Here is a 14,945-nt window from a genome sequence, read left to right as displayed (position 1 = left end):
ATTGATAAATTTCCAGTGCAGGCAGGCAACAACCAGCGGTGATAAGAAAAAATTTTTTTGCTTGTGATGAGATTTTTTATTACCACATGAAAGACAACACCAGTATAATATGGTAATTTTAGAGGCAGTTGGATAGCCATGTTGGTTTGCAGCAGCAGAACTAAGTTTAAGTTGTGTGGCACTGCATAATTTCAGACACCACCCTGAAACAAATCACCCCTTTAGGAGACCCATTCATAAACTTTGTCCGTGAATTACTTTGTATGAGTGTATTTTTTTATTGTGATAACACAGTTCAGCTTCCTGTATGTCTGGGAGTCACAAAACCTACTCCAATGGCACTATTTAAACATTACACTAGTGCTGTGGGAGTGCTATAACATTTGAAGGACTGTCAGCACATAGATCTCTTACAAAACCCAGTGATAGACCCCAGTGATAACCCCAATCTTGGCAGGGTAAACTTGAAAAGTTAGGACCTACATATTTGGTTCAACTTGTGACAGAATATCTTCAGGAGCAATATACAATGAGCCCAGGGAAATCAGCACCCATAGCTAAACATCTCCTGTACCTTGGTATAAATTAAGCTGATAGGATTGACATGTTGCATGTCCAGGGTTGGGTTTTATTTTTGTCACCATTTATTTATTAAGGACATCTGTATCCTGACCATCTATTAGATCCTATAACAAACTCTCAAGAGATATTGTAATACAATAAAAACCAGTGCAAGTGCAATGATACTGTTGAAAAGGACATGTATTTATTATTTTATTTATTTATTATTTAGATTGTTATCCTGCCACTCTCCAAAAACTACCTGCCATTTCCAAACAGAATAAAACCATAAATAGTAGAACCAATAAAGGTATCATAAAGTAACTAGCTGATCATCAATTTTGAAATTTAACTTAAAACTGTTAAAACAGTGTTCACAATAAAGACACTAAAAAGGACAAAGTACTGTCTTCTATAGTTTGCAGCACACTTGGCAGAATGAGGACATGTGCTTTCTTGGAAGGGTGTTCCAAAGTGACAGTGCTCCCCTGATTTGAATTAGGCTTTCTTATTGTCTAGGTTCAGGCAGGCACCTGAGTTAAAACACAACAAGCATAGTCAGAATACAGTCCAAGGGTTGATACTCAGAAGTCCAAGTGTCAAAGCCAAAGTTCCTGTATACCGTATTGGTATTTTTCAGGTATATTTCAGCTTCCCAAAAGTTTCTAGGGTTTTGGGGATAACTGGAAAAAATCTGTCACATGCCTGTTGGCTCAGGATGGTTAGCAACATTTAAAAACAATACAAATAATCAGACATCACTAGGTAAGGTACAAGCTGCCATGGATGACATATATGGAAAAATGCTCAGCAAGTGATGTCTGTGACCTGGATAGGAAAGTACCGAGATCACATCCAGACTCTTGACAGTGGACAAAGGTGTTAAATGAACCCTGGCTAGAGTTGGGAGTTGCATCATGTTACTCTCAGCAGGTTTACCAAGCCACAGGTCCTCCATCTTAGCTGGATTTAACTTCAGCCAACTACACTTGAGCCAGTTCACCACAGCCTCCAGACATTCAGCCAGGGCATCTATGGGCGTTGATGGATGTCTGTCCATCAGCAGGACCGATTCCACACAGAAGTGTTAAACTCACGCCACCTCCTGCTTGCAAACACGTGGTTGGAAGCCACACGTTTGCAAGCTTCCTGACAGGAGACCCCCCATGTTTTCCCTCTGTCTCCTTGTGGATTTTTGCCTCCCAATGAGGCAGCAAGGGAAATCAAAGCGAACTCCACCCTCCCGCTCTTCCATCGACTTGTCAATCACTGTGAGCCACCAATCCCAGGACAGTGATAGTTTCGGGGACTCAAACTTCTTCCTCCCCAAGCCCTGAAATTATTTTTTAAAGAGTACTTCCATGTTGCTATGCAGTAACAGCTCAACACAAGAGCATTTTTTAAATTAACACTTCTGCATTGCTATAGAGAAATGCCACAACAATAAAGCATCCCCTCCTTTTTTGTGGATTCTTGGTGTTATGGTATCTATTTTTGTTTGGTAGATTTGTGAGAGTCTGGACATGGTAACTGACCCCTGATGAGTGATTGTGTGCGAACAGTAAGGCTTAGATCACAGACACCCAGATGATCAGGAGAGGGCTGCTTCATCATACATACACACCTCTTTCCCCACTAAAACCCAAATGCTAGAAAACACAAACAGGAATGTGTCTTGACTGCTCGATCACAAAACCACTGAAGACAATTAACAGACTATTTTATTTTAACTTGGGGAATGTTGCTTTGCAGCTCTGCAGCAATGTGGACGGCACCATTAAAAAAAAATCTCGCAAGCAGGAAATTGGGAGGGAAGGGCGGGGGGCAAGAGCAGGACAATGCTAGTAAGTCTGCCACACATTTCTGTCTCCACGCAGAATACTGGTTGCTCCCAGAATACACTTCTGGTTGCTCCCAGAAGTGAGACATGATAAGGGGTTTAAAGAGATGGCTGTTTCTTCCTCCTTCTTCTGCAGTCTCTTTAAACCAACTTTGTTTAAAGTGACTGCAAAAGAAATGGGGGGGGGAATGGGGGGAAGCTGAGTGGCAGGACAGGAGCAATGTGCTTCTGCCACTCAGTTATGTTTTGTAGCTTTGCCACTCCTGTCTCCTCTCCCATGTGTTTTTCATCTTGGAGTCTCTTTGCCAGTATTAAGATCTGGGATTTTTCAGAAATCCTGAACATTTCTTGGTCTAATAGACCAGAACTGAAAAAAATAGGAGCAAACTGAAGGACATAAACCAGGTCACAGTACAGAACAAGGCAAGGAACCAGTTTCAGTCACACATGGGTTATGGATAGGTTGCTTCCACACTGTCTCATCCTTTCCTGAATGATTCTATCAGAAAAACCCTGCTAAGTCATCAAGAGACAGGTGCAACTCATCAGGGACTGTCAGTCCTGATCCTGCAGCACTTGATGAACTCTCCTCCTTGTTCAGTGGGTCTTCCTGCAGCATCTGGGGGCCAGGGTAGGTTTCTTCCATCTCCTCATCATTTAAGGAGGTGTCATCAGGCAGACCCACAATACTCATAGTCATCCACTGTATATCAAACAGGAAATATACAGAGAAGAATCACCAGTAATGCCCCAGTGTCTGGGCAGATCTGTATATAAGGAAGCAATTCTTGATATACTTAAAACATCATAAACTTACTGGAAACCTAAGTAAATAGAAAACAGTATGGGTAACATGTTCCCAACAGCTTGAATTGCACTGTAAGTCAATGGTTGGCAGCAAAATCTTTTTTTAACAAAATCTTTGAACTGTTATTTGAACAGAACAATAATGCAGTGATGGTACATCCATGCATTGTTAGAGGTCAAGAATATACCAAGCCTTGTATATGTAAATAGGATGTCAAATTAGAAGGCCTTTTCAAGAGGCATTCTTAATACCTGTAGCCTTTTAGGCATGTTTCTTTAAAAACTGAGAAATCTGTTTGCGTACTTGCTGAGGCATGAAGCAGAAAACTCAACACATATAAACAGTCCACCATTTCTTTTTTTGTATATCCACTTGAAGTTATACTTGGCTAAAAGCACCTGCCACAAAGAAGGCTTAGGAATTCTCCTACTTATATTTATGGCTGCTACCCCTGAGAACTATTTTTGTCTTTCTTTTTCTGTCTGGTGGCAAGTCCTCACTCTTCTCTCAGACCTGAAGGCTGGGAAATAATGAATGCAAGAACAAATCAGTTGTACTGTTGTGACAGTTTAGCAATGTAGGGGTCACTGAGAGCTCATATCAGCAACAAGTGTCATTTATAAATGGAGAATATAAATGGAGTAATCCGTAGATTATCAGCATGGAAAGAATTTGAATTAGTGATGACTTTCTTTTAATTGACACAGTTACATGAGAAATGTCCATGGCTGTTTAATATATGTTTTGGAAAATGTTATTTGTAACCTATTAAATGTAGATGTGATATCTCCAGGAATCTATATGGAATCTCTCCTTATATTAGCTCTTGGATATTGTTCTGAATCATGTGGCCATTTGACTGCCTTAAAATGATCTCTGTAGTCTAGATATAATTCTTCCTTGAAGGAGCTATGCATGGTTACTTCCTCCTACAACTCATTAAACCTGCTTTTGTATAGCCATATAATGCTATTTTTGATCTCTCATCCCCCAAACTGGGGTCTGGGGTCACCATGCCCTCCATGGTGTTAAGGAGTGGGGTTGACTGCACCCTTTCTCTAACCAGCATCCTCTCCCCAGACAGCATGGATAGGGCCTGGTGCATCTTCCTCGACTATGCACTGAGCCACCTGATAAGGACCTCTGGTTGGCAGCCTTATGCTAGCCTCCCCCAATGCCTTCCTTACTAAGGCAGGCCTTTGCAAACCTGTCAGGACTTCCTCCAGAGATTGTCTCCCACTTTTCCTCCCTCCTTTTACCCTGTCAGTCTGGGGAGGCTGTTGATGTTATTGGGTTGGTAGCCCAAGTGATCCATGGCCATCTTGCCACATTTGGTCTAATTGACACTGTTTGATCTAATCAAGGCCAGAGCTACTAGGACTTGTCTGGGGTAGCTGTCGGGTTGATTCTGGTCCCTAAGAGGAATGCAGATATCATAACGCCTCTCTGGCTGGGAAGGAAGCTGATATTGAATGGGTTGTAATCTCAGCCAGTCATACTAAAAGCCGAAGCAGTACTGCCACCTCCAGACATGCTAGTAAATTAAACACTTTGTGAGGGTTTTTTTTAAAAATTAGTAGCATTGTTACTACTGTTAAGTGCAGTGTGTTGATCTCTGCTGGTATCTGTATGGATGAGCCACTGGCAAGTTCTTCCTCTTTTTGGTCTCTACAGATAATGCTAAGAGACATCAACTTCTTAGTGCTCCTCTTTCCTCTAATTTAGTGTAGCCACTTCTGAGATGCCCCCCTTCTTCTGCTATCACTTCTTCTGCTATACCTTCTCCAATAAATTCAAGCAGTCTTTATAACAGCTAAAATCCTTTTATTTTTGTGGGGAGGGGAGATATAAGATCTGAATCATAGAATCATAGAGTTGGAAGGGGCCTTACAGGCCATCTAGTCCAACCCCCTGCTCAACGCAGGATCAGCCCAAAGCATCCAAAAAAAGTGTGTATCCAACCTTTGCTTGAAGACTGCCAGTGAGGGGGAGTTCACCACCTCCTTAGGCAGCCTATTCCACTGCTGAACTACTCTGACTGTGAATATGTTTTTCCTGATATCTAGCCTATATCGTTGTACTTTTAGTTTAAACCCATTACTGCACGTCCTTTCCTCTGCAGCCAATGGGAACAGCATCCTGCCCTCCTCCAAATGACCACCTTTCAAATACTTAAAGAGGGCTATCATGTCCCTTCTCAACCTTCTTTTCTCCAGGGTGAACATTCCCAAGTCCCTCAACCTATCTTCATAGGGCTTGGTCCCTTGGCCCCAGATCATCCTCGTCACTCTCCTCTGTACCCTTTCAATTTTATCCACATCCTTCTTGAGCTGAGGCCTCCAGAACTCCACACAGTACTCCAGGTGTGGTCTGACCAGTGCCGTATACAATGGAACTATGACATCTTGTGATTTTGATGTGATACCTCTGTTGATACAGCCCAAAATGGCATTTTCCTTTTTTACGGCTGCACCACATTGCCTGCTCATGTTTAGTTTACAATCCACAAGTACCCCAAGGTCTCGTTCACACATATTGTTACCTAGAAGCGTATCCCCCATCCAGTAGGTATGCTTTTCATTTTTCTGACCCAGATGCAGAACTTTACACTTATCTTTATTAAATTGCATCTTGTTCTCATTTGCCCATTTTTCCATTGTGTTCAGATCTTGTTGAACTCTGTCTCCATCTTCTGGAGTATTTGCCAGTCCTCCCAATTTGGTGTCATCTGCAAACTTGATGAGTAGTCCCTCCACCCCCTCATCTAGATCATTAATAAATATGTTAAAAAGTACCGGACCGAGCCCTGAGGTACCCCGCTACTCACCTCCCTCCAGTCTGATGAAACACCATTGACAACAACTCTTTGAGCGCGGTACACTAACCAATTCCCAATCCACTTAAGTATCTGAAAATCCAGATTGCAGTCCTTCAATTTCTCCATCAGAACATCATGGGGAACCTTATCAAAAGCTTTACTAAAATCCAAGTAAACGACATCAACCGAATTTCCATGATCCAGCAAACTTGTCACTGGGTCAAAAAAGGAAATCAGGGCAGAGTCTGCACTTACTTTCTTTATTTCATTGTCAATCCTGTTGAATTCAGATCGCTTTGAACTCGATTCTTCCTCTCCCCCCCCCCATTGAAACAGCAAATTCTTCTGCACGTGGTTAGGGTAGTTCAGAAGGGGGGAGGAAGCCAAGCCTCTTTCTTTTCTGGAAGGGTGGGGGAGAGGAGCCAAGCAGGGAGCCTCTTTCTTTTCTTGGAGGGGTGGGGGAGAGGATCGAAAAAGGCAGAGGAGGGAAGAAAAATCCAGGACCTACAGAAATTGAGAGAAATTAGGGAGTTCTCCTTTAAGGCAAGCGTGTCACATGACCAGGTGTAGCCTATCAGAGGTTCTCTACCACATTGCTTTCTTTCCCAAATGGATATTGAGGATTAAAAGCACTCTGAGATATCGCACAATAAAGGTAGGGTCACACTGGATCAATCCTTCTAGCTGCAGAAGGTTGGTCTGACAGGACCTGTTGGAGACAAATCCATGCTGACTTCCTTGGATCACCAAATTGTCCTCCAGATGTTTGCAGATCGCTCCCTTTAATATCTGCTCCATTATCTTATCCACAACAGAGGTCAGGCTCACTGGTCTGTAGTTTCCCGGGTCATCCTTCCTCCCTTTTTTGAAGTTCAGAATAACATTTGCTCTCTTCCAGTCCTCCGGGACATCTCCAGTATTAAAGAGGTCCCGAAGATGATGGACAAGGGTTGTGCAAGTTCTCTGGAATGTTCTTTGAGCACTCTCGGGTGCATTTCATCTGGCCCAGGGGATTTGAACTCATCCAGTGCAGCTAAATGTCTCTCAACAACCTCTCTGTCCATGTCAACCTGCCACCCAGACACTATCTCTTGGCTACTGCCATCTCTAGATGTGCCTAAACTCTTTGACGTATGAGAAAAAACAGATGTAAAATAGGCGCTGAGCCTTTCTGCTTTCTCTGCATCCTCCGTTAGAGTTTGTCCATTCGCACCCAACAGTGGGCTTATTGCCTCCTTTAAGTTTGCTCCTCACATAGCTGAAAAATCTTTTCTTGTTACAGTGGGCTTCCCTGGCCAATCTTAGCTCACTCTCAGCTTTGGCCTTTCTGATGATTGATCTACAGTGCCTAGTAATCTGTAGGTATTTTTTAGAGCTCTGTCCTTCTCTCCATTTCCTGAACATTTCCCTTTTCTTTCTTAGTTCTTCTTGAAGTTCTCTGTTCATCCAAATAGGCTTCTTAGAGCTCCTGCAGTGTTTTCGTCTTTCTGGGATAGTCATTGATTGAGCATGCAATAGCTCTTGTTTGAGTAGCGCCCTCCCTTCCCTTCCAGCATTCTCATCCATGGTATGACACTCATCATGTCTCTGAGTTTATTAAAGTTTGCCCAACGAAAATCCCACATCCGCATCTGTCTACAAGCTTCCTTGTCTCCCCATCTCAAAAGGAATTCTATGAGGACATGGTCACTTCCCCCTAGGGTCCCCACCTCCTTCACCTCATCCGCCAACTCTTGCCTGTTGGTCAGTATTAAGTCCAGTATGGCTGAACCTCTTGTGGGTTCATCTACCATTTGATAAATGAAATTGTGAGCCAGGCAGGTCAGAAAGTCGCTTTGCGGAGTTTGTTTCCCAGCACACATCTGTGAAATTGAAGTCACCCATGATGACAAAGTCCTGCCACTTGGATATTTTCTCATGTTGCTCACAAAGTGGTCAGGCGGTCGTTGGTCAGGCGGTCGGTAGCAGACTTTAACCACTACACTGTTTGTTTTCCCCTCACTTATTTTCACCCAGATGCTTTCTACTATAGATATACTCTCCTTCACTAGAATTTCATGACAGGTAAGCCCTTTCCTCACATACAGTGCCACTTCTCCACCTCTTCAATCTGTTCTGTTTTTTCATAACAGTTCATATCCATCCATTATTACATTCCAGTCATGAGAATCATTCCACCAAGTTTCTGTGATGCCTACTAGATCATACCTTTCCATCAGCATGAGAAGTTCCAGCTCTTCCTTCTTATTGCCCATGCTTCGGGCATTAGTATAAAGGCATTTGAATCCTTTTGCTTTTGGTTCCCAATGAGCTGGCTTTTCTGGTTGGGCTGCCCCCGATCAGTCTCCTTCCTTATACTCCCTTATACTCCCTGCAGCCAGGCATGAAACCTCCAGTGTATAAACGGTCTATGTTGAACGTCTCCTTCCCCTTGTGGCTTCAGTTTAAAGCTCTCCTGATGAATCTCCCCAGGTTCCTGCCAAACACATTCTTCCCCAACTTCGATAAGTGCAGTCCATCAGGTGCTAGTAGGCCTTCCTCAAGAAAGCCTATCCCATGGTCCCAGAAACCAAATCTCTCCTGCCGGCACCAACTACGCAGCCACTGATTCACCTCCATTACCTTCCTCTCCCAACGCATTCCTCTTCCCTTGACAGGCAAGATTGAAGAGAATACCACTTGTGCCCCCATTTGCTTGAGCTTCCTCCCTAGATCTAGATACTGTTTTAATAGGAGCAATGGTATTCACGGACATGTCATTCGTTCCCACATGGACCATCACAAATGGGTAGCGATCCATATATTTGAGGAGTTTGGGCAGCCGTTCTGAAACATCTTTAATTTTTGCCTCTGACAAGCAAGACACCTCTCGGGTTAGGGGGTCAGGCCCAGCCACATGGCGATCCATTCCTCTTAGCAAGGAGTCTCCAAGTACTTTCCTTTTTTTTTTCTTCTCAACACCATTTCCTTCTATCCCCATGGCCTCTTCACTTTGTCTTAGACTTTGTTTTGGGACCTCTTCCCTCGTTGACACTTGCACCTCCTCTGCAATCTATTTTGGAGCTCCAAAGGCCCTGAGAACCATCTCGCTCTACGCCATTGAGTCTTTTTCCTAACTGTCTGCAGAGTTTCCATAATGAGGTCAATCCCCTTATCCTCTTCAAGACTGGTTGTATCCTCTTTATTCCGAGTTGCATAGCTCCGGTCTATGAACTTCTCCCCTTTCTTAATTTGGGTCAGAGTAATAATCCTCTCTTCTAAGCCCCTAATCCTTTCCTCCAAAAGTCTTACCAGCTTACACTTGGGGCAGATGTAGTCCATCTTGTCTTCAGGGAGGAAGGCAATCATGTCACACTCACTGCAGATGATGGGATGAGTGTCCTGGAGGTCCATTGTAACTTGTAGGCAGTGCAACTATTAGGGAAATATAATCTACTGATTCTAATTGCTAGGCCAAGACCCCCAGGCTAAGAGCCGCAGGCCAAGAGCCCTTTGTCTCTCACCAAAGGCTCATGCCTCTGGCGAGGAGCAGCCCTTTTTAATACACCCAGCAGTCACCTCACTCAGCACCACAATAGCCTCACCTGGTCAGCAGCAGCAGCAGCACTCCCCAGCAGCTTTCTCTGCGTGCTCTCGGTTGTCTGAGCTCTGACATTTGAGTTTTTTCATGCTACTTCAGCAGAATTCAACTTTTATCTCTGTTCTCATCCTCTTTCTGTCTAAACACATGTGAATGTGTCACAACTTTTAGGATCTCTTGAATGTAAACTAGGGCTGATAAAGAGAAAGTCAGATATTGTTGCTTTCTGCATTAAAGAACCAGTTAGGGATCTAATGAAAGGGATGACAGAGATTTAAAGAAAGTTTTTATAACCGGCTTTACTGTCCTTTAAGGAGTCTCAAAGCACCCTACTGTTTCCTTCCCTTCCTCTCCCTGCAACAGTCACCTTGTGAGGTAGATGGATATGAAAGCGTTTTGAAAGAACTGTGTATGGCTCAAGGTCACCAAGCAGGCTTCAGATGTGCCAGTGGGGAATCAAAACCCATCCATAATCATTCTTAATCATTACACCATCTGTTGTACAGTGGGTTCGATAGGGAATAAGCGAGGCGCAGTCGTGCATTACAGCTCTTTATTATTTCTTATAGTGATTCCAGGTTGAAAGTAACCACGCTGACTGGGGACTTGCCTGGACGAGCCCCCAATATATACACATAGCAGAGGTGGGCACGCCCTTAGCTGAGCCTTGATTGGATCAGTGGAGCCTGATTGATTCAAACTCATTGGGCCCTGCGGTTAGGAACCTGGCAGCTCATTGGCTGTCCATGGCTCAAGTTCATTGAGTCCTGTGGTTGGGATCTGGCAGTTCATTGGCTGTCCTTCAGGGCTGCTTGGATCCTATTCCAGACCCCAAGCGCAGCCCTCTGCTGCCTCACATACACAACACCATCCTTGCTCTCTTAGGAATGAGAAAGACAGAGGTATTCTTAACGTGCTGAAGAGAGGAGAGATTATTGAAGAATGGAAACAACTACAAATATTTCTAGCATCCTAAAATAACCATGTGACCCTTTTGAATCTCATGGAACGAAATCCATAGGAATTTATGGATGTCATTTTTACTGTGTAAAAATGGAGTCTCTTGTTATATAACACCTCCATTTAAGCTACGTTCATCAGAAACATAGGTATTCAATTTGGTGCCTCTAACACTTTTCTCTCTCTGGTTAGAAACACAAATGGTTTAAAAGTCATTGTTGAGTAATTTAGAAGACCAGAGTACATTTTGCAAACCTAACAAATATTCCTATTTCATATTGAGTAATAAGCATTTGCCGAAGTAATCTGCCTTGAATAGCATAATAGGAGCTGTGACTTACCACTGGGCTCTACATTGCCACTGTGGAGGAGCGAGCCCGGCATTAAAAAGACATGTCTTTCCTGATGCACTGCCAGGCGAGCCTCTCTTTAGAGGCTCAAATAGGTGCATTACACCTCCATTGGACAGGGGATGAGTGAGCATCACCAACGCCCTTAAAAGGGACTGGGCACATGTGCTCAGCCTCTTTCCTCCCTGGTGCTGCAGTTGGAAGCTTCCCACCCTCTCTCTCCTTTTTGTTAAGCATGCTGTTGAGCGATTGTGTTCCGTTTCAGTGTTCAGGTTTTTAACATTTATTGTCACAGTGGTGAGTTGGTGGGGGGGGGGAATCCTTTTGGGGGAAACAAGTCTGCGCATCAGTTTTTCCCGTCTATGGGGGTCTCCTTAATAGATTGGCACATATGCGAGTGGAATGCCAACCCAGCTGCATAAGTGCTTTGGAGAGACAGACAGAGGCTTACGCCCATTGGATCCCGTTAAGCCACCTTCCCAGGGTGGGCTTCAGATGGCAAGGAGTCCCATGCTATAGGATGATGTCTGGGCTGGTCCTCCAAGGTGCCACCTGAGGTCTTGGGTTATTCACGGTCTGCTGACCGGTTTCTTTGGATTCTTCCTCATGCCACACCAACTTTCCTTGCTAGGAGGATAATAAAGCTGTGGCCTTATTTATTCCAAATGTTCTGATGTGGCGTCTTTTTTCTGCAGGCTATACTTCTGCCCTCCTGCTAGGCAATCTGATTCTTCATGATTTCACATTGTGCATCTGCAACCAAAATGTGACAATTTGCATGAATGTACCCAAGGCAGAAATTAAAATGGCCTCATAGATGGCACGGCTAGGGTTGCTAACTGTTGAGAAAGAAAAATATCTTGTCCCTTTTATCAAGGCTTAATGGGATGTTATATACCATGATCATGTTTTCTGGTTGAAATATAAAAACAAGTATTTTTTTCAGATGAAAAATCAAACAGTGCACAACTGGAGGGCTATGTTGTAGGCAAACAAAAAAGTATATAATTCAGTTTGTTGAAACAGAAAATACTCCATGTGGAAGTACCTCTGTTGAAGTTACTTACCTCCATGCCAAGACAAGCTTCAGTTGCCAGTTTCCACACCATAAGTCATTATTAAAAGGACAGGACATTTTCCAAGCATATTGGCAATTATATTTCTGATATTCAATTGAAAATAGACATTAACTGTTATTGTCTGTGGAAGACAGAATGAAATCTGTCTGTGTCTATGGAGAAATCATTTGCACTGAAAAATATAGTGAAAATCACTTCAATTTTATACTTGGGTAACTATGATGCTGACCGGTTTCTTTGGATTCTTCCTCATGCCACACCAACTTTCCTTGCTAGGAGGATAATAAAGCTGTGGCCTTTATTAAGGCTCTGTTCCCTTGGAAATGTTCAGTCAGTTGGGGTACCTAGGGTTGAGAAACTGGATCTCAGCAACTAATCCACATGTTTTCTGGCAAGCACTCTAAATCAGCGGTCCGCAAGCTTTCGGCCGCTGCGGACCGCTGCGGTGTAGTGGAGGGAGAGGGCGGCCCGGGGGCCCACGCATGCACGGCAACCTCAGCACAAACGCTCATGCACGGACTGCCGCGCACGCGCGTTTGCGCCCGGCAGGGGCGCAAACGCACGTGCGCGGCAGTCCACGCATGCGCGTTTGCGCCGCTGCCATGCCGGCGTCCGCGGCTCCCCCTCCCAGCCTCTCCGGTCCGCCAGCAAAGCGGCCGCTAAAGCGGCCGATTAGCTTACGGCTCGGCAAGCTTCTCTTCCCTCCCCTCCCGAAATAAGAAGCTTGCCGGGCCGCAAGCTAATCGGCCGCTTTGGCAAGCTTCTCGCTTCGGGGGGGAGGGAAGAAGGAGCCACGGCCCGGCATCAAGGCCTTCACGGCCCGGCACCGGGCTGCGGCCCGCCGGTTGGGGACCACTGCTCTAAATGACTGTGGAGTTTATATTTGTGGACTCCTTCAAAAGGATGGCAAACCCCTGTCCTCTTCTACTGAACAAAAATGCAGCTGCCAGAGTCTTCACCAGAACACCATGGAGGACTCATGGTAGGAGATTAGCCATGGTATACTTCTGTATATTGGATAATACCATGGCTAGTCTCCTTTATCCGTGGTCAAGGACAGAGGGTAGCAATCAGGGAAGACCAATCCTGTAGTTGGATGCTCCACAGGGGGTGGTTTTTTCCTTGAAATTATTTAACATTTTCGTGCACCCTCTTGCCTAACTTATACAAAGGTTTAGGCTTGGGCGTCACCAGTATGCTGATGACATCCAGCTCTACCATCTGATGAGCAACTGGATGAAGTCTCCTCCCCCCAAAAAACTCACCAGATGTTTGGAGGCTGTGGCTGAATGGTTAAAGCTATGTTGCCTGAATCTGAACCCTTCAAGGTCAGGGATCCTGTGTCTGGGTAAGAAGGGAACAGCAGAGAAAGTGTACCTACCAAGCTTGGACGGTGTACAGTTTACCACTGTACAGATGGCCAGTAATCTGGGAGAGATATTTGATGCCTCCCTTCCATGGAGGCTGAAGTCACTCATGTAGCTAGTCTACTCTGGACTAGCACCCTACCAGGCCCTGCATCACTTAGCCATAATCATCCATGCAATGGTCACCTCCAGACTAGACTTCTGTAACACTGTCTATGCAGGCCTTCTCTTGTCCCTACTCTGGAAGTAGCAAATGGTCCAAAACACCATGGAGGACTCATATGTCATGGAGGACTCATATGCCTTGGCTTCCAGTGGCGTTCCAAATTATCATTCTAGATGGTGATGTTGCCCCTGGACTGGGGGGGGGGCATGTAATGTTTTGCTGTATTCCCAAAGGTAGTATAGAAAGAGCTTATTTACTTTTCTGCTCCCCCAGCTGGGCAGAGACAGATGCAGCACTATGAATCTCTGCATTGAAAAAGGGATGTGACAAATATTTAATTTCTTTCCTTTTCTTTGCAGGCCAAGCCAGCTTCAGCTGGGTTTCTAATTCTCCCCCAACCCCCAGGAAAGTTTGCAGCATCTCAGCAAGTCTGAGATGCAGCTGGGTTTCCAGGACAGGAGATCACACGAATCTGTGTCAGTGGTTCCTAATCCCCCCCTCCCCAAATAACTCTGCTGTGTACCAGGCAACATTTTCCCAGCAGATCAGAGGCCAGCTTCCAGCTGATCCCTTATTAGCTGGGAATCAGCTTCTGGTGGCTGCGAGTATCTTGCTGCTGCAAATACACATCAACAGTTGAAAATGGCCATACAGCCCAGCTATTAATTGGCTGCCTGATCACCCCTGGTGAATGGGAAGTGAGCCAAACTGACGAGTGTTCATGTATCCCTAATAATTGGCTTCCAACCATCTGGATGGATCTTTAAAATATTACTCCAGATATATGAGATCTAGTCACAGAAAAGTGACATCTATGTCGCTCAAAAGTACTCAAATGACACTGTAATTAGGTGAAACTGTTCCCTTTGTTAACTTGTATGAATTGATAACATAGCATATTACTTTGTGGCCCAAATGTACATTTTTATTATGGCAACCATTGCATTCTTCAGCTGTGTATCTTTGTTAATATGAAAGGTTTTCTGTTAGTTTCTGTTCTTAAACAAACACTTTATGTCAGGAATGGGAATGTCAGTTTTCCTGGTCAGTTAGTATAGTGTAGCATCCATATTGGCTAGTTACACTAAATGGGCTGTATTACAAAGAGTTCTCAAAATGCAACTGATTTCCTTCAGGGTGCCAACAGACAGATTTCGTATTCTGCTTTTTATCTTTTCAGTTCTAATGACAAGGTCCTTCCTCTTCCCCTCCCCCCAATCCTATACTGAAATGTAATAACTACAGATGCTGGCAGAATTTCAGCGAGTAACGAATCTGCAGTGCTGCTAAAGGAACTAAAAAAGATGTAAAAGGAAACCCCAGAGACACTTGAAAGAAAATCAAACCATCCTTAGAGATTCATAAGACAACAAAACAGTAAACATTTCTTTTTTTCCCCTGACAGGCTAAAGTAAT

The 14,945-nt window shown here is 44.3% G+C and overlaps 1 protein-coding gene across 7 annotated transcripts in view; it reads left to right on the top strand.

The window, feature by feature from the left end:
- LAMA2 (laminin subunit alpha 2) overlaps window positions 1-14,945 on the top strand; it is a 606,483-nt gene that overhangs the window by 371,315 nt on the left and 220,223 nt on the right. The gene's annotated exons all lie outside the window — the stretch shown is intronic.

This window comes from Paroedura picta, chromosome 1, assembly GCF_049243985.1.
Source record: "Paroedura picta isolate Pp20150507F chromosome 1, Ppicta_v3.0, whole genome shotgun sequence".
Lineage (NCBI taxonomy): Eukaryota > Metazoa > Chordata > Lepidosauria > Squamata > Gekkonidae > Paroedura > Paroedura picta.
Note: the sequence above shows the minus strand (reverse complement) of the source record. Positions and strands in the feature narration are given on the sequence as shown.